At 44.9% G+C, this 20,937-nt stretch overlaps 1 long non-coding RNA gene across 1 annotated transcript in view; it reads left to right on the top strand.

Annotated features, from left to right (window-relative positions):
* The first annotated feature begins 2,066 nt into the window (after window positions 1-2,066).
* The window catches only part of LOC135917046 (uncharacterized), a 171,483-nt gene continuing 152,612 nt past the window's right edge, over window positions 2,067-20,937 (top strand). Inside the window, exon 1 of the long non-coding RNA XR_010569162.2 lies at window positions 2,067-2,182. This is a non-coding gene — a long non-coding RNA (uncharacterized lncRNA). The remainder of the gene's footprint in view (window positions 2,183-20,937) is intronic.

A 20,937-nucleotide genomic window follows, 5' to 3' on the forward strand; every position in this document is an offset into this window, starting at 1 on the left:
ATTGGAGGAGCTACTGGCGCTGAGTGCCACAGGGACAGCTAAAGGAGGCACAAGAATGGTAGCAGAAACCATCGGAGATGATGGCCGATGCCAGCGACAGCTTTAATGAGTGACACGCCGTCCGTGATTCACAAAAGCTTATGAGCAGATCAACAGACACAAGAAGTGGCAATCGCGAAGTGGCAACCACAATGCCACACAGCATATCTTCTTGCAATGACGGCGGCCCTGTTGAAACTCCGTTGCAAACCCACCATCGCTGCAGTGGCTAACCACCAACGCGCACTGCCCAGGCGGCGCGTCCGGATGGATGGAGGGATGCGTCCCCTTTGGAACGGGGCGTTGGGTTGCACCACCAAGCCGTTGCTATTATACTGCCTAATGTCCTACCGAGGTTAAACAATAAAAAAAAAAACACACCATGAACTCCCACAACCAAATTTTCTGATCCCCTATTGCGAACTGTGCTTTTGTACGTCTCCGTATTTTTGTCGTTTCCCTACTTTTATACCACCAATCCTCCAATCGCCTCTTACTAATCCCTATTGCGGACATGTTTACTTCTCCACTGCTCTCACTGAACCCAAGGGATTCAAGGAGGCCAGTGTTGCCTAAATCGACCACTGGGTAGACGTCTTCACATTCTAATAAAACATGCTCCATAGTTTCCCCAGCTTTACCGCAGCAAGCACTTGCTTCTTCCTTCTTATGAGGAAGCTTTAGCTCGGGTGCTCCTATCTAAATACATGTAAAAGGAGAATTAGTTTTTCTCGGCAACCACTGCACTAAATTTGACTGGGTTTGCTGCATTTAAAAGAAAAACTTAAAATCTAGTGACTGTTGGTTTCGAATTTTTGAATTAGGCCGTCAATATTTTATAAAAAATTGACGAAAATTGCAAATTTTCAGAAAACGAAACTATCAAGTTTACAACTCTGTAACTCAACAAGAAAAAATGATATCGCAATTCTGTGAATTGTATCTAATAGCACATCTACAGCGGACAAAATTGATATGTTACACATGAACCTCAAAAAATGTAATAATATGTAATTACAACTTTTGCAGAACCCTCGTAAACACTGTAACAAATTCACCTAAGATGTAAAATGACATATCAAATTTGTCCGCTTTGAATGGTCTAATGGATGCCGTTTACAGAATCGCGATATCTGCTCTTGATGCAGAGCTATTAGTTTGTAAACTTCATGCTTCTATTTTTTTCAAACTTCTGAATTTTTGAAAATCTTTCTAACAAAATTCAAGCCCTAAATCAAAATTCTGCTTCCAACAGTCAGTAGAATTTATCTTACTCTCTCAAATGCAACAAATTTCATCAAAATCGGTCCAAGGGTTATCTCAGAAAAACGTTTTTGCGTTTTTACATGTATTTGAATAGGCCGCGTCGGAGTTGGGCCCCAGCTAAAGCTTCCTCTTACGTCTCGCTTTATAGGTGCGTGTTTTAAGGCATCCCGATCTTGCTTCGAAAAGTAATCAGCTTCCCTTTGAGTTATCATACATTGTTTCTTTCCTGATTTCGTTTCTCCTCCTAAGTAGTTACTCATGGCAGCTTTCTTTTCCATTGCCGCCACCGATGAGACTACTTCGGCCTCTCCGACTTTCCGCTTGACCTTCTTTGTTGCTGTGTTGCCCACCCTACTGGCCGCATACTTGCTGGTAAGCTTCCTAGTTCTTTTCTTCCACTGTAAACCAATGCTTTCCCTCTACAGACACCTCAACACTCTGCCAGCCCATTTATTTTCTTCCATATTCCTCAGTCGTTCTTCATGACTTCAGAGCGATCCAGGCAGCAAGTAGCACCTGCCACGTACTAAACCCGGACCTTGCATCTTTGCAGCATTTCCCAGTGAGCGGATCAACACGGATCTAGCGTCGCCGTGCCTGCTGAATCCTCTTCTGACGGCGCAGCTGTGAGGCATATCTGCGAAAGATTGCTTAAGAAGAGGGTGACTTCACTGGTGGCCTAAGACGGACCTATCGCCCGAACGGCTGATCGCGCTGTCACCACAGCAGCTGGTGCGCGCAGCGGCTATTCTGGCAAACGACGCACCTTGGCTTTGCTATAAGAGCCCTGTCTGGATGGAGCCAGCATCACTTCAGAGCGATCCAGGCAGCAAGTAGCACCTGCCACGTACTAAACCCGGACCTTGCATCTTTGCAGGTACGTAAGCGTTCAAACGTTCATCTCGAGTTCAAATTATAGCTGCTGGATCGCTCTGCATTGTTGCATTGTTGCTCTGTTGTAGGGAAATTATAATGGGTGAAAATCCGCTGAAATCATTTGGACAGGTTCTTGCGGACAAACCGCCGGGTACCATTAAAGAACTAGCTAAAGTCTTGCTTGACATAACCTCAAAGCTGGAAAGTATCAGAGCTGACATAAGAAGCTTAGTAGCAGACAACAAACAGTCCCAGAGGGACATGCAGGACATCAAGACATCCATGGATGTAATGAATAGGACATTTGAGCAACTAAGGACTGACGTGCACAACGTGCACCGCGAACTATCAGAAGTGAAACACCAGCAGGCTAGTATTATTGGCGATGTGCACCAGTTGCAGGGGGAAGTGAGGGAAATGCGACAGGAAATAATCGAGCTCAAGCAATACAGTCGTCGAAACAACTTGGAAATAAGAAATGTTCCAGTGTCGGCAGACGAATCGCTGACAGACATGATGCAAAACATAGCGACTTGCTTGAAGATGGAACTTTGTACCGAAGATATCGATGTAGTGCATCGAGTTCCGACCAAAAACAAGGCTCAACAGAATATTTTGGTAAGGTTTACATCCATTGCAGTCCGAGACAAAATGATAAAGAATGCCAAGAAAGAGAGATTGTCTACATCAGCCCTTGGCTTCCAAAAGAATGAGCCCATATTCATTAATGAACACCTCGGCCAAGATTCTTCTCGCAAAAGCTCGCCAAGCGAGAAGAGAGAAAAATTGGAAGTATGTATGGGTATCGCAGGCCAAAATTCTAATGCGGAAAACCGAGAATTCTCGTGTCTTGCACATCATTTCTGAAGACGACCTGAAAAAGGTAGTTTAGAGCCTCTAGTGCAAAGTCTTGCTTGCCACACCAATCATGGCGTTCTCAATCCGTGATGTTGAACGGGAATTCCACAAAACCCAGGGTATATCGATACTTCACTGTAACATTCGAAGTTTTCGAAGAAACAAAGATACATTGTGTTCCTTTTTAGCACAGCATAATTTTACCTTTGATGTAATTGGCTTAACGGAAACTTGGTTAAAAGAAGGTGAGCACATCTCCGTTCCGGGATACAGTCTTGTAAGCAATCCCAGGAATACAGTATCTCGTGGGGGTGGAGTGGCTCTACTAATCACGCAGACAGTACCCTTTAGGATAATCACCAATACTCAAATAAGTAACAATACGGTTGAATCTCTCTTTGTTCTTTTAGATTCACGCATAGTTGTTGGTACAATATACCGGCCACCAAACTCGAGTCTGCCCGTTTTTTATCAATCGTTGGAATCTATCCTTTCCACCCTAAGCAGTAAGAGCTATGGTACCATCACTATTGTTGGCGACTTTAACATTGATATCAGCAAAGACACGAATTGTGAATACACGCACCTACTGGATTCATACAACTTCAAAAATACAATCCAAGAACCTACTAGATTGTCACCAAGTGCATCCACAACTATAGACCATGTATTGTGTAACAGTGATAACATACGTTCTGGCGTATACGATACGAGTCTCACGGACCACTGCCCTATTTTTGCGTTATTACACAGCGCAAATAATACCATTGCAAAAAAGACTACCTTGGCAAATCGCAGGATTAATTACAAAATACTGCGACAAAAAATTAAAGAAAAGGAATTTCAAGATGAATTTAGCAGTGACTCTCATATCGAATGCGCAAACTTTACAAATGCATTAGCCCACATGATATCTCAGAGTACCACATATAAACAAAACAAATACGAGGAACCTTTGTGCCCATGGATGAATAACACCATACTTACAGCAATAAAAGAAAAGGACTGGTGGTACCAAAAATGGAAAAAACATAGAGATAACACCTATTATTTGCAAAATTATCGAATATCTCGTAACCACGTAGTAGCTGTTATCCGGAGGCGGAAAAAAGAATACAACGCATTCCTAATAAAACAAGCACAAGGCAATACCAAAAAAATGTGGGAAATTATAAAAGCAGTAATTGATAAACCAAATAAAAAACCAATCGCTCCTGAACATGTCGATGCCAAGTGCGCCGACACTTTTAATGCGTATTTTATTAGCACTGGCCCAAAACTAGCGGAGCGTATCCCAGTTACTGAAAGCAATGTCGATTGCCCCATCATCCATGCATGTTTTTCCTTGGTTCAAGTGGACGAGCATACCATAACCTCAATTATATCAGGCATGCCTTGCTACAAAGCTACTGGCCACGATGGCATTACTGTAAAAGCATTGAAAGACAATATGGATATTCTTGTGCCAGTACTCACTAAAATAATTAATAACTGTATAATTCGAGGCACATACCCTGATATATTAAAGATAGCAAGAGTTTCTCCTATATCTAAAAATGGTGACGTCAATGACCCTGGAAGCTATCGGCCTATCTCTGTGCTTAGCATAATAAATACTGTATTTGAAAAGGTAATCGCGGCTCAACTGAAGCACTACCTAAACGAAAACAAGCTTCTAACAGATTGCCAACATGGATTTAGAGCCAATCGATCAACGTCTTCAGCAGTGTTAGAATTAACCCAGAGTATAAACACAGCCCTACACAAAAACGAGATTGCCGTAGGATTATTTTTAGATTTAAAGAAAGCATTTGACACGGTCTGTCATTCCATACTTCTAAAAAAATTACGAACTTATGGTTTTAGCGAAATGACAATGGACCTCTTTTCAAGCTACCTAAATGGTCGAAAACAATATGTAAAATATGGCTCCTTTGTTTCCCAGTATACTACTATAGTCACAGGAGTTCCGCAAGGATCAGTTTTGGGGCCCATACTGTTCTCGCTGTATGTAAACGACCTCCCAACAATACTAAAGTCATCAAATAGTATCATGTACGCTGACGATACCACGCTATTATTTTCAGGTAAATCTCCTGGAATATTGCAGAACACTATAAACAGCGAGTTATCCAACATATCAACTTGGTTTGCTTGTAATAAATTAACACTTAACAGAGATAAGACAAAATACATAGTATTCAACTCCCGTTATTCCAGGGGTGACACAATTGGCATGCAAATTCACCTTCTAGGTGGAACAATAGAACAGCTCGATCACATAAAATATTTAGGGGTATTATTGGACTGCAACTTGAACTGGAGACCACATATATCTAGTATATGCGCGAAATTAGCTTCGGCTTGCTATTTATTAATAAAATGCAGGGAATATCTTGACCTTAGCGTACTTAAAGTTGTTTACTTTTCCATATTTCACTGTCACATCACATATTGTTCTGAATCATGGTCAAGCACATATAAAACATACATAGATCCCGTTTTCCGGTTACAAAAAAGGGCCTTGCGCATTATGACATACACAAGCCCACATGATAATACTGACATGCTGTTCTGTCGTCTCGGTATATTACCTTTATCTCTGGCATGTGAAATGAAAGTTGCAATTTTGATTAACAATATCTTACATGGGAATCACTCATTATCACCAAGCCTGTTTGTTACACCTAATCGCAATACAAGGGGTGCAACAAATATAAATTTTAACCTACCAATCGCTCGTAACACGTATGGCCAACGACTACTTGAGTTTCATGGTGCTAAAATTTGGAATACAGTACCTCTTGAGGTAAAAATGGCCAACAACTTCGTGTCTACTGTTAAAAAGCTATACCTATCAAAAAGTACGTGATTTTTTGTCAGTCTGGTTCTCCACCTGTTTCATACTGTGCTGGATCTATTCAGAAAGCCTAAACACTTCAACACAGACCTTTGCAAATGTGTCACTTCTACGTATAATATGCTATCTCGGTTTTTTCATTGTGTATGTGCATGTATTCTCCTGACAGTTCTGTTTTATTACCATTGATTGATATGCACTGTTTTTCTTTTGTAATGTTTTTGATTGTATGTATCCACCTAACTGTATTAGGTTGTATCATTAAAAAACTAGATAAGCGCATGACATTGTAGCTGCTACTACAAATATGACTATGGGCCTACACTAGCCTTTGGCTACAGGCCCAACAGTTCCTTTGTACAAATTATTATCAATGAAAAATAAACTGAATTGAATTGAATTGAATACTCAATTTTACTGCGAGCTTCCCTCACTTCAAAACTAGCCCAGACCATATCACCCTGCACAGCTTCATTCTTCCCGTGACCGCCCAATGCGAGGCGACTATTTGACCTTTGGTTTACACCGAGTCATGATTGTGCCCCTGATTTAAAGAAAACAACCGCACTTCCAAAAGTAAGTCCAGGAACCATTACACCTTTCCACATACCTCAGAGGACCTCGTACATATATTGTATCCCCATAGCGCTCTGTGTTTCATTATGGCTGCATTTCTGCTCCCCTTCACTGTTATCGTTTTTTCCTGTGTTTCTATATATATATATATATATATTGTCTTCGTTTATCCATATACCGAGGTGTTTATATTCTGTTACGCGAGGTATTTCCTGGCCCTGTATCGCCACTGTCCATTCACTGTTTTCATCGAATACCATAACACCTGATTTTCCAACACTAAATTTCACACCTAAATTGCTGCCTTCCTTTCCACAGATATTGGCCAGACGTTGCAAATCGTTTTGCTTGTTAGCTAGCAACACAATGTCGTCCGCATAAAATAAACCTTGAAGCTGCTGCTCTACTACTGTACCCGCCTGTCGGTATGAGAGATTAAACCCGATATTACTACCTTCTAGCGCCCTCTCCATCCTCACCATGTACATCATAAACAGCAGTGGGGATAAAGGGCACCCCTGCCTCAGTACCTTGTTGATATGTACTTTCTCCTCGCTTCTCATCCCTTCAACGCAAATGGTATTTTCTAGGTAAATCTCTTTCAAAAGCTGTAGACAATCGTCACCTAAGCCTTCCCCTTAGAGAATATCCCACAAAATCTTGCGGTCTACGTTCTCATATGCTCCTGTAATGTCTAAAAAGGCCACATATAACGGTCTGTTTTCTAATTTTGATATTTCAATACACCGTGTAAGAACAAATAAGTTATCATCTATACGTCTACCTATCCTGAAGCCATCCTGAAGCCATCCTGAAGTTCTCCCAAAATGCCATTATTCTCTGCCCAAGCTTGAAACTTCAAATTTATTGCCTGCATTGCTAGCCTGTATATTACCCCTTACATTTATAAATTAAATTCATTCTTCTTTGTCGCCAACTATCTGGTATTCGTCTATCATTTAAAGTTTTTTTCTACTGCTTTCACCAGAGTTTCCTTACTTTTTGGTCCCTACCTATTCTGAAGCCATCGTGAAGTTCGCCGAAAATGCCTTTATTCTCTGCCCATGCTTGAAGGTTTAATTTGATTGCCTGCATTGATAGCCTGTATATTACCGATGTAATGATCAACGGTCAATGCGAGTGAATGCTATCTTTCTCCCCCATTACCTTTATAAATTAAATTCATGCTACTTTCTCGCCAACTGTCTGGTATTTGTCTATCTTTTAAAGTTTTTGCCACTGCTTTCACCAGAGTTTCCTTACTTTTTGGTCCCATTTCATTAATCAGCCTAACGGGAACCTCGTCTATCCCTGTGGCTTTGCGCTTAAGAATTTTCTCTTCGGCTTTCTTCCAGTTGAAATTTGTCAGCACCAGCTCCTTTTACACCTGGGTCTTTTTCATGCTCTCTATTTCTTCAAATACAACCTCGTCATTGTCTTGAAAATATTGGGCTGTTACTTTTCGGATGTAATTTTTTGCCGCTTCTCCTTCCAGTCTGTTTTCATCTTCGTCTAGGATATGTTCTTGTATTGTTGTTGACTTCCTGCCTAATAATTTTAGGGGGTTCCAAAATATTCTAGGTGCGGCCTTCTTTTTCTCACGTATTTTTGACAATCAACGTTCACTTTCACCTTTTAATTTTGCTTGCAGCAGTCTTTGAACCATAGACGTTTTCTCTCGGTATATTTCACATTTACTGTCTACTTCATCCTGCGGCAACTGCACCTTCTTTGCCTGCCTGTGCTCTTGGGCTGCTTTCTGTCGTTCGGCGATCGCTTCTCGTATCGCCCTGTTCGACCAGCTTTTCATTTTCTTTTTTACTTTCCAACGAATATTCGCTCTCCATATGTTTGTCGTTATTACACTTAGAAGCTCACCATATTCCCACTCTTGGCCATCTGCCAAGTTCTTCGTCGACTCTGGTGACTATATTTGCTATTTGTTCAGTGTTCAAATTTGGACTCGCCATTTTGCGCTTCTTGATCTCTTTCCCAACAAGTACATATCCCATTTTCAATATGATGAGTTTATGATCAGTCCCTGTGCTGCTAAACTCTTCCTCATCGATGACCATTTCTCTCAACTTATCATGAATTCTATCATCAGACAGTAATCAGTGGTCGATTGCCAGTTTCCCACTTCCCACGTGATCTGCCCTTCATTCTTAGGCCTGTAGACACGATGAAGAGGTTATGTTGCTCACAAAGGTCTAGCATTGAGTTACAGTTGTTGTCAGTATACCCATTTAAATCCTGAATATGGGCATTCATGTCACCTAATAGGATATTTTGAGCACCATTCCCGAAACCCTTAATATCAGCGCTTATGCATTCCACTAACTCTATTTTTTCTGTGCAATTGTTTCCGGTCAACAAATATGTAACGCCGAGCCAAGTTTGTTTCCCACTCGTACCTCATAACGAAAGATGCTCTTGCCATTTTGAATTATACCTCTTTTCCTTTTGGCTCCCTGATAGATGAGCATTCCGACTCCTGCTCCTCAATCTCTGCCCACTTTTGACGCCCACGATGAAGAACTTTGAAGAACTTTGCCCACAATGAAGAACTGAGTGCGAAGAAAGAGGAGGAAGCAGCTAGCTCGGGATGCGTAGTTAAGCCGCAGGAGGAAATCCTTATGATTTTTTCGCAAGAAAATCAGAAAGAGAAGTACGCGCTGCATGACGAAGCCGAACACAGTGCAGAGGAGGAGGTTGAAGTAGCTAGCTCGAGAGACGTAATTCAGCCGGATGAGGCAATCTTGCGTATTCCCCCCTCCCCCCATACGAAATTCAGGAATAGAGTCAGGCGCTGAATTACAATGAAGAACTCAGTGCGAAGAGGAGGAAGCAGCTAGCTCGGGATGCGTAGTGTAGCCGGGGGAGGAAATCCTTGCGATTTTCTCGACAGAAGACTAGAACGAGGAGCAGGCGCTGTGTTGTGAAGCGGAACTCAGAGGAGAGGAGGAGGTAGCTAGCTGAAAGACATAATTCAGCCGGAGAAGGAAATCTTGCCGATTCCCCTCCCCCTACGAAATTCAGGAAGAGAGTCAGGCGCTGAATTAGAATGAAGAACTTAGTGCGAAGAAAGAGGAGGAAGCAGCTAGCTGAGAAGGGATAGTTAAGCCGAAATCCTTCCGATTTTCTCGACAGAAAATCAGAGAGACGAGGAGACGCTGTGTTACGAAGCCGAACACAGTGCAGAGGAGGAGGTTGAAGTAGCTAGCTCGAGAGACGTAATTCAGCCGAAGGAGGCAATCTTGCGTCTTCCACCCTCCGCTACGAAGTTCAGGAAGAGAGTCAGACGCTGAAAGACAATGCAGAGCTCAGTGCGAAGAAAGAGGAGGAAGCAGATAGCTCGGAATACGTATTTGAGCTAGAGGAGGAAATCCTTACGATTTTCTCGACAGAAAATCAGAAAGAGGAGCAGGCGCTGTGTTACGAAGTGGAACACAGTGTAGAGACGGATGCCTACGTAGCTAGCTCGACAGACGTAATTAAGCCTGAGGAGGCAATCTTGCCGATCCCCCTCCCCCCTTCCTACGAAATTCAGGAAGAGAGTCAGGCGCTGAAAGACAATGCAGAACTCTGTGCGAAGAAAGAGGAGGAAGCAGCTAGCTCGGAATGGGTAGTTAAACCAGAGGAGGAAATCCTTCCGATTTTTTCGACAGAGAATCGGGAAGAGGAGCACGTGCTGTATTACGAAACGGAACACAGTGCAGAGAAGGAGGTTGAAGTAGCTAGCTCGAGAGAGGAAGAAGAGGAAGCAAAAAGGACCTTCTGGAGGAGTTTGCCCAGGCAAGGAAGCAAGCAAGGTGTGCGGACGAAGAAGCCAAGAAGGACGTGGCCTGTTGCCTGAGCTCCCGAACACTAGTTCTGGTCAAGTAGCTGGCGGTTTTCTTTATCTCTGTCTATTACGTAATTGTTTTTACCTGTTGTTACAATATCTGTTAACGTGCCAGAGTAATTTCTTATTTCCAATATCACTCTCATCGCCAGGCCAGGAGGCTTCCACGTGGTCGGCTTCTGTTCCTAACTCTGATTTGCCGGTGGAGCTTTTCTAACGCAGTGGAACGAGCAGCGTACCTGTGGCTTTGGTTCCGAGTGGTGGCGGAGTGATTCGCATGAAGAATCCCAAGGCAATTCGAACCGAACTCCGGATGGCCTCGGCCAGTTTTCAAGAAATCACCGAAGTCCGACAGTTTGGCCGAGGGGGTATCTTTGCTGCGTCAGACCAGGCTTACCTTCAAGATTTAGTGAAGTGCGATATTTTTGTCATACATCCGGTGAGTAGTTTCATTCCTTATCACTTTGCATATACCAAAGATCTAGTCCGCGGTGTCGACATAAGTCTATGTCAGGCAGAAATTTTGGATGTCTTCGGCGGCAGGCATGATTTTTGTATATCGTCGCGGCCGTGTCGTTGATAATAAGCGCATGCCCACAGAAACAGTCACTGCTATTTTTGCTGGAATTAACGGCCCATCGGAAATCAAGGCATGGCCACTTATACACCGATTTGAGCCTCTATCACCTCGTGTCTTTCAGCCTCTAAAGTGTTGGCGGTTTGGGCACTCCATAAAAGGCTGCAGGTCCAACATACGATGCCGAATTTGTGGAGAAGACCATCATTCAAATGACTGTTCTTCCCGAAATGAGTCCTGCTGCCTTTGCAGTGGTCCCCACTCTGCAGCTGAGCCTAATTGCTCTGCAAGGTCAAAAGAATTGCAAATCCTCGAAATAATTGATAGACGTCGAAGCTCTCGTCGTGAAGCCATTGGAGAAATTAGAGCAGGACTCAAGGGTATGCTAGTATAACGGCCCGTCAAACACTGTGTATGGAAAACTCAATCTCTGAGGCTGTGGTAGCTTCCGTAGAAAAGGCGTTGGAGAAAGCAATGGAGCGCATTATGACAAATCTCACCGACTGCTGGTGAGGTGCTGTCCTCACAACTAGCTCCGGGGCTTCAACTAACTAATAAAGCCAATATTGAGGACCGGTGCCGGTCTACCGCGGAGTCCACCTATTGAAATATCTACCGCGCGGCCATTCATAAATAACGATTCATCAAAACTATCAACTTCTGAGAAAGTCGACCAAATGTGTATCTGCGACACAGATGAGATAGAAACTTAAGATGTAGATATGGACCCGCCATCTCTTAAACGAGCAAGGTCACTGGCAGAGAAAAAATTCAGCTCTCCCACCAACTCCAAGGCAAAAAAAGTATGTTAGAGAGATTACGACTAAGAATATGGACTTCTTAAAAGAGCGCTTTAGACCAAGCAGTCTTCGCTTCTCGGATTTATTCACCATACAAACCTCAACAGTAATGCAGTGGTACTGTCGTTACATGCTTTCCGCTGCAACTGATTTATCATATCTTATTTGTAGATATTCTCCAGATATTGTTATTTTACCGGAAACTTGGCTTGCTGCTGGTCAGACTTTTCATCTAAAATATTTCCGATGTTTGCGATTTGGATCGCTTATCCCGAGGTGGTGGTTTAGTTTTGTTTGTCTCATCAAAACTCTGCCATATAGCTATTATAGCATACCAGATAATGTCCCAAGACTGTCAAATCTTGGCACTGGATATAATACTTCCTGGTTGCATGCCTTTTTCTTTAATTAACACATACTTCCCTGCTGGAGTGTAAGATACCAGTTATTTATATACCTCTATTGCTCGCAGACAGAAGAACATCATACTAGTGGAAGATTTTAATTCTCGTCATGTATCGTGGGGTTTCCGAACGGACACTTCGGCAAACGCTTGTGGGATTGGGTCTTAACGACTCATTTCTCTTGCTTAAATTCGAGAGCACATGCTTTTGTTCGGGGTCAGTCGCGAACTGCCCTATATCTTACGTTTGCTACCTCGAACATGTCTGTCACCTCCTGGAAGACTGTAGACTCCGGAACTAACAGTGATCACTTCGCTATAATTTTTAAACTGCTTACACCGTTAACTAGTTTAGATAGTAATGTGCGCACTTTTGTTAATCCCGGAAAATTTCAAAATGCGCTAAAATCAGCTTTACATGCGCAGGAGGGCATGGACAGGGATATTAAAGCTTTTCGAAGTCTAGCAATAAAAAAGCCTTGTTTAAATTTCATCGATCTCGTAAAGTTATACCGGCGCCCGTGAATGCCGAATCTGTCGTTCTATCAAAAAAAAATTATCAGAATCACTTCAGAAGATTGCTCAAGGAGTTGCGCGACGTTTCAAACATAAATTTCCTATGTGACTAAAGAAATCTCCCTTGGGAGACGACTTTGTAACAGTAACAGCGACATAGCTTGAAGGCTTTATTAGTTCGTTACCGGCGTCAGCCCCCCGGTCCAGATGGAATTACCAAATGAATGCTAAATGTTTTATTTGATTATGCGCCTCAGGACCTGCTAAACATAATAAATTTCTCTCTCAAGCATTCATGGGTTCCAAGAGAGTGGAGAGTAGCTAAAATTATTTCACTGTTAAAGAAAGAATCAGCTGGACTTGACTTAGACAACATAAAACCAATTTCTCTTACTTCCAATGTCGTCAAATTAATAGAAAGGGTTCTTCACGACCGTATAACAAATCTTATGCAGTATGATACCCTTCTCAGTACTATCAGATTAGATTTCGTCCCGGCCACTCCATATGGTGGGCCCTTGTAGATTTAGAGAGCCACATTAAACTTGCTCACCGCAAACGATAGTGCGCAGCTTTGGTGACGCTAGATGTATCAAAAGATATACCACTTTGCACCGCTGCACAGACTCTGTAGAACGTTGTATTCTATTGGATAAGCTCCAGTCTACGAATTTCCCAAAATATATAACCACTTGGATCTATGAATTTATATGGGATAGAGAGTTTTAGTTTCGCCAACACGGTATTTCGACGTCAAAACACAAGCAGACAAGAAGTGTACCACATGATTCGGTTGTTTCCCTTATATTATTTAACATTTTGCTAAGCAGAATTCCTTTGTATCCGGAAGTACATGTTTATGTTTATGCCGACGATGTCGCATTTTTTACATCCGCAAATAATATACATTCACTACAACAGTCGCAGAATTACTTAGGAATGGTGGAGACATGGGTAGAGGGGTTATGTATGTCTTTAAATATTAGCAAGAGTGCGTTATTAGTATTCGCGTTAACTGCACAGGTGCATATATCTTTACAATACCGACAGGGAATCATTCCCCAAGTCAAGTACCTTGGTGTTATTTACGATGGCAAACTCACCTGGCGCAGTCACATTGAACATATTAAAACAAAGGCAGAACGAGCCGTAGCTATGCCCCGCCGGCTCAGCCACCGTCGCTCTGGACTACGCAGGGATATCTTACTGATGATTTATAAAATTTTTGTTCGGCCCATATTAGAATTTGACTGCGTAATATTTTCCGGTGCCGCGCCTACAAAATTAAACCTCTCATACTTTTAGAAAGAGAAGCTCTACGCTCATGTCTCGGGCTACGTAGATTTGTTGCCAACGCTGTTTTATATCAGGAAGCTCATATACCAATCCTACATTGCAGATTCTGCATGCTTACGGTTCTGACATTTTTTAAAAAATTTATGACTTTTTAAAGAAGACGTACGCAATATGCATTTATCACTGAGCCGTCTGAGTTTTTTCAAGTATCGTGGTCTAGATTCCACAGTCCTCAGATAATATTTGTGCAAGCACAGTTACAAAAATTGGATGTGTCCATACGCCAAGTTTTCCATTCAAATGATGCCTTAACAGACCTCAATATTGAGTTCGAGGACATATTTTTAAATGATGCTAAACTATTACCAAGGCGAGCTTTAATTAATATCTTACACGGCCACCTACACCAGCTAAACACTGACATTTGTTACGACTTTGCACCGCTGCACCACTATTACGACTTTGTGGTCCCGTAGCGCTCGTCACCCGTTTCGTGACAGAGCGTTGGTAGCGAAGACTCCGAGCCAGGCGTCGATGAGAATAACGAAAGGGATTTTATACATTATATACAGGTCATTGTACAGGACAAGATCGGATCGGCACTGGGGCCGAGAGCTCACACAAACGCGACTGTTCCCGCACGGCGACGTCCGGCGAAAACGCGTGACACATCTCATCCCAGTCGGGAGCGACACTGTCTCCCGGTGGGTCGGCGGATCCTGTTTTTCAGGCGGCGTGTCGCGTCTTTTATAATCCCCGAGGAACCATTGTCATTCAAACGGCCCAATACAAAGTCAGCACTCGGCGGTCGTCCGAGAGGTCCAACCAGCGACCGCACTGGCCACCCGGTTCAAAGTTCGCGCGCGCGGTGACCTCCATGCAAAAAGGAGGTGCGGCGCCGGGCTGTCTGGCACTCGCTGACACGTCCGAACACGCTGCTCGCCGACGCTTCTCCCGCAGGACACCGCTGCCTGACGGCTCAGCATCTTGACTTGTGAAGGGAGAATTAGGGCGCTCGCAGGATAGATTCTGCATCTTGCAGATTCGGAATCCGGGCTTGTGGTAATGGCACAACACATTGTAATAGCTACTGACGCTTCCGTGTGCAATGAGAAGGCAGGAGTGGGGATCGTCTCTGAATCTCTCCAATGGTCCTACTCCCTTTGCCTTCCCGACTTCACACCTATATTTCAGGCAGAATTATTAGCGATTATATTATCATTGCGAAAACTCCCCAAAATGACCCATTAGCTGTTATTGTGACCCCCTCGCTATCTGTTTGTACAGCACTAACTGCATATTTAAATTCAAGAACTCAAAGAACATTTCATTTGATTGTACCTCCGTACTTACGGAAAGTAGGTTTGCTTTGGGTACCGGGAGTTCATGGGTTGCACTTGAATGAAATGGCTGATTCACTCGCAGGAGCATCCCTCAACGGCCCTATCATATCTGTTTTGCCGACATCAGCTTATGTCACCGCGGCTAGGCACAGAAATTTTGTTATATCTCAAAACGCTGCAATATCTATGCTGACACCGTCTTCTGAATTCCAGCATCATGGCTTCCCATGGAATAATAATTGGTGTCCTTCAAGGCAATTGAAAGTTTCTTTTATAAAATTGAGATGTCGTATACCTCCTCTAAATTTTTGCTTACACAGGTTCGGTTTCGCTATGTACCTTCTATGTTCTTTTTGCAGTGCCCCTGAGAAACTATCGAACATTATTTTCTCTCGTGCCGCCGCTTTCTGAGACAAAGAAAACTATTAGAACACTCATTCATCAAAACTTGGGCTATCGCTAACCTCGCCAACCATTCTTTCTTTTGGCGTGATTTCAGTGGGATCCAGCCATAGGGATGCTTTTTTTGCAGTATACAATTTTATTAGAGAGACAGAAAGAGTACCTTGCTGAATTTCTAAAATTATCAATAATTTTTATTATTTCATTTCTTTACGTTAACTTATCAAAATTCTAAACAATATTTTCATGACACTTCTAAATTGCAGTTCTATCGTCCCACGCTCCACTATTCAAATCTAGTTTCGCTCTACTTCTAAGTTTACGGAAAACCGCCTGCTTCTTGGCCAATCCCCCATAGTGGGTACGCGCCACTGTTGAGGATACAAGACAAGACAATTCAACCGGAGGAGGCAATCTCGCCGATTTTCCCCCTCGAAATTCAGGAAGAGAGTCAGGCGCTGAATTACAATGAAGAACTCAGTGCGAAGAAAGAGGAGGAAGCAGCTACCTCTGGAAGCATAGTTAAGCCGGAGGAGGAAATCTTGCCGAGTTCCCCAACAGAAATTCAGGAAGTTGGTCATGCCAAGGAGCCGCCAACGGAAAGAAAGGCACTGGGAACGGAGCACCAGAAACAGTGCCAAGGGAAAGAGGCGTCGCAAATTCAGAATTTCGGCAGAGAAGACAGTAAACCTAGAGCCACTAAACCCCGTGGGGAGCGCCGAGAAAGAGGGGAAAGATATGCGTGCCTTTTGTAATCCCGGGTTGACATGTTTGACAGGAGCTTTCAGACAGCGCCCACCTCGAGTGCGGTTTAAGGGGACGGCTCTCGCACGCGTAAATTTTTGGAACTTTGTTTTTCGATATGTTGTTTTTTCTTAGTAGATAGACTACATTTTTTTGGATACGCTTGCGCCGCCAAGTCAAGGTTATTTGCTAGAAACCTGTAGGGCACGCTTGAGCAGCAGTTCTTTTTTTCGTAGGCGGTCGCGAGAGTTTTTTCTTTCGAAGAAAGACGTGTTGTTTAGCGGAGCCGTCGTTAACCGCACAATTTAGAAAATGTTAATACTTTCCCTTTAAGAGGAGTCTCGCTCGGGCACATGGAAGCCAAGCGTTGGTGTGTGTCTCGCGCATGTGTTCATCAGACAGCAGCGTTTGAGAATCGTTTAAAGCGTGCATGGTAGAGATTAGAATTTAGCTCGGATCTTCGTGAAACTTAAAGTGCGTAGTTTACGCAACATTTTTTTGGTTCTTTCATTAGTGCCGGTCCTTCGTGGAAAACTGAAGCTTAGCGGAGCTTACTCGGAAAATGGGGATTGCTCGAGAAGGAAGCTTTGTCTTCACGACTTGTACTTGTCGCGCCGGACTACTGCAGAAGATGCATCCTATGGTGTGACGCCAGCAACCATGGTCAAGGTGTCGTCCGTGCCTAAATTAACGAAAGCGGTGAAGCGCACCCTGAGCGGTATCTGAGTCGAAAACTGACATTGCGAGAAGAGGCGTTTAGCACTTCGGATAAATAGTGTTTTTGTATGGCAAGAGCAATTCAAAAACTAGGGTACGATATTCAAGGCGCTAACTTTTCGGTTGAGGTCGACCATGGCCTTCTTGCATGAGTGAAGCAAAGGTCGGAAAGAAATGGGAGACGAATGAGATGGTCGCATTTGGCCGGAGTACTAATGCAAACGTCTTGGGCCGAGGCCACGAGGTCAGAGCCTTTTTTTAAACGCATTTTGTACGTATTACTAGTGACGTTATTAAATTAGGCGACATATTTATGTCTTGTCCAGAGTTGACCACGACTAGAAAAGAGAAAGACAGGGGCGAAACGTTGCAAAACGGATCACGTATCGTCCGGCAGGCGTGTCGCTCGGGCACGCTGACGAGGGTGCGTTGTTAGATACAGGACCTTTTTCTGAGCCCCCTTCGAGTTCCCCAGACCACATCGAATCGCAGCACAGCTAATTGAGAAGCGCAGAAACACGGAAAGCACATTCCAGAGGCGCGCACGTGCAAACAAGTTGAAGGCCCCCACTTCGTACGCCGCCGGTGGAGCTATTCAATGCTTGGCTCTTCCAGAAAGCGAGGGGTTGGCCCGGCACTGTTCCAGGTAACGTGAGTCCCGAAGCCAGACGGCTGTGATGTACCCGGAAGGCCTGGCAGCGTCGCACCGGTCGCCTTTGAAGAGGGCATTTGCAAGCCAGCGAGGACATACCACCGGGAGTAAGGGGCCCTCGGACAGTTGGGGCCCAAGCGCCGCCCCACCGGCCGTCTTTGAAGAGGACCCTCGGACGATTGGGGCCCAAACGTCGCCTCCCCGTCCGCCTTTGTGACGGCGCGTAAGTCAGCATCGTAAGTCAGCAAGGCAAGACCGCAGGGAGCCGCCGGGTGTGACACCACCGCACGGGCGCCTACCAGTGGCCGAAAATGGCGTCATCTGAGCGGACTCTCCCATTGGCCGAACATGACACGTCTTCAAAACCTCGAAGGGTTTAAAAGACGCAGACCGGGAGCATTCCAGAGCATTCCCGGATTCACCTCTCTCGCACTTCTTACCGCGGGCCACAGCGTCCGAGTTGCTGCCGGCCCGTAATGACTCTATGACTGTTCATTGACGCCTCACTGTAAATAATGTAAAATAAACCCCCCCAAGTTTTTTTCATCCCGAAGTCCGTCCTCACCTCCTACAGCGTGTGCCTGTGTACTCCCAGGGAGGTGGACACAACGAGGCGAGGGCCCTCGGGCTGCAGTGTGACATCAGCCATCAAATCTAGAACGATCCCCGAGGCCGCAACCGAATATGGACGCTTCGGTCAACCTGACATATTGTCACCCTCAGGCCGGTTCTCTTGGCGGCGGAGGTGTTTGTTACGTCTTAACACCACCAAGGGAGTTAATTGAACGTTTGCCACGCGTGAAACCACCGCGCATCCTATCCAGATATCAGCAAGGCGTGCACAGCGACTTAAAGCTCTCACCCCACCATTACCTGGAAACCAGAGAAAAGGATGAACGGGAGGGCACCACGACAACGAATGGATAGGCCAAGTTAATTAGATGGCTCAAATCACAATCCATCCCTCGACACTTATCCAGCCGACAAGACAGCGTGTAAACCGGCTGTTGCAGGGTTCCACGAAAGTCTTTCAGCCCGCCCTTCACCTGGCAGACCGAGCGAAGTCTGTTAAGAACGGCCAGCTGCAGTGCAAGTTTGCCACCCAGTTACAACTATGGCGGCAACATTCCGGGAGCGTCACCGCCAACTTCTAGCCACAGCGTGACTAAATCGACTTTGTGTCGGGGAATAGTACGGGCATCCTCCACTCTCCGTCGCTTCAGCTAGGATGCGTTCGATGAAGCAGGCTTTGTGCTGAAACCACCACCAACCTCTAGCCTCATCGCTGTTGTGACCGAATGAGTTCGGCGGGCCAACTATTTTCCCAAACTCCCCAACGCGGACCTGATCTGCTACGGGTGCGCGAGTGGGCCGTGGGAACGCCGTTTTGCGCTGCTTCCCACGCACCGGCCAAGACGCAAGACAGCGCGCTACCCGGAACGGCTCCGAGTTCTACGGGGCCCCTCTGACGTCGGCTCCGGCCGGACCTTCGCACGTGTGTGCATTTGTGTGTGTAGACCACCCTGCGGGGAGGCGGCTAGTTTGCGATGACGAAACGAACGTTCGCATCACCTTGTATCGGGAGAGGACCGAATGTTTAAAAACTGCTGTTGTGCGTCTGCTCAGGACACACTCTCTCAAGCAGTCATGTTAGACTGATGTACTTTCTCAACCAGTCATGTTAGACTGATATAAATACTGTAAATAAACCCATATTCCTCGTTCTCGATGAGAAGCAGTCCTTCCCTTCATCAACGTCCTCAGCGTGGATAACTTGGACTACGGCATGGGCCAGCTACCTTCTAATTCACGTCCGACTCCAATCTTGACAACCGATCACGAGCGATGGCGTTGAGCCCCCAATCCTGACAAGACCGGGGTGGGGCAACGACGAACGAAAAAGGTGTGGCCGGATGATTTCTTTCTTCCACAGATTCCAAACCAGTTTCTTCGAGGCGGAGTTACTGCGGGATATGGATAGCATGGGCAGGGTATCGCAACGGAATCGACGATGGTGATTTGCTGCTGGACAGCCTTCAGATTCCCTAGTCGATTCGCCTAGGAAAGACGACGAGGTTAAAAGCAGAAACTTTTCGAGAGTGAAGACAGAGGGTCCTGATTTAAACTGAGACGTTGACTTGCTCTTGCATGCAGTGGGCTTTCGCACTGGAGCCGCGTAAATAAGCTAAATAAACCATCTTCCCGTCATTTCCTACAACCTGACGTCGTAGTCGATGGGCTTGGTGGATTCAGTGCCCTGAATGCCACCCTATCCGCAACAGGTCTCATGCCCAGCAGTCACCTATATTGCCCGCCTGTAACTGACAGCATACACATTCAATGGTTCATGTTGACCCTCCTTCCATCAGCGGCGATTTACAAACCGTGAATTGGGGGGAACAGTCAAATTATCGCTATAGGTTTGCAAGCATATAGTATTGAAAAGTGGATAGTGCCTTTGGAAGAAGAGTACGTGGGATTGCGAAGTGGCCAATGACAACACTTGAGTACCGTACGCTGGTTTATTATTTAACAAAATGACAAGCTCTATGTGTGTAAAACGCTTGCAGAACGGCAGCCGTAGTTGCGGCTCGGAGCAAGTGTGGTCCAGCGGTGCGTTAACCTGGCACGCAGTCTGTTTACACATGTAGAAGAATCGACATTTGGGCAAGTTTGAGCAAGCTTCAGCACGGTAACGTGGTAGGATCATCTCTAAAATCTGCCGCACTCAAATGTTCCAGTTGTTTTAAAGAACTTTCAGAAGTGTGTTGAAAGCGTGCGGGAGCGGCAGATTTCCGGCAGGGTGCTATCCGCGTGATCATGAGGAAGCTTGTTAAGCGTGTAAAATGAGGAGCGCCCACAAGAAAGAATAATTCAGAGTCTGTGGAAAAGAAGGAAGAAGTAGTTGTAATACCCTGTGTACATAAAATCACAGAGCCTCAGGAATGTAGCAGGCAGTTTGGATGTAAAGGTTATTTGTTCTGCCCCTAACAAAATGATCAAAACTTGCGGGGACATTGATAGGAAGTTGGCACAGGCTGCCTCCACTGTTGCTGGGAAAGGCTGCACGGTTAAGCGCACGTCCCCACCTGTGCACTGTAGAGTGGGAGTTGTTTTCGAGCTTACGTTTTCCTGCGGTCACGTCTATATAGGCCAGAGCGGCCGAAG

This window comes from Dermacentor albipictus, chromosome 6, assembly GCF_038994185.2.
Source record: "Dermacentor albipictus isolate Rhodes 1998 colony chromosome 6, USDA_Dalb.pri_finalv2, whole genome shotgun sequence".
In the NCBI taxonomy this organism is placed as follows: domain Eukaryota; kingdom Metazoa; phylum Arthropoda; class Arachnida; order Ixodida; family Ixodidae; genus Dermacentor; species Dermacentor albipictus.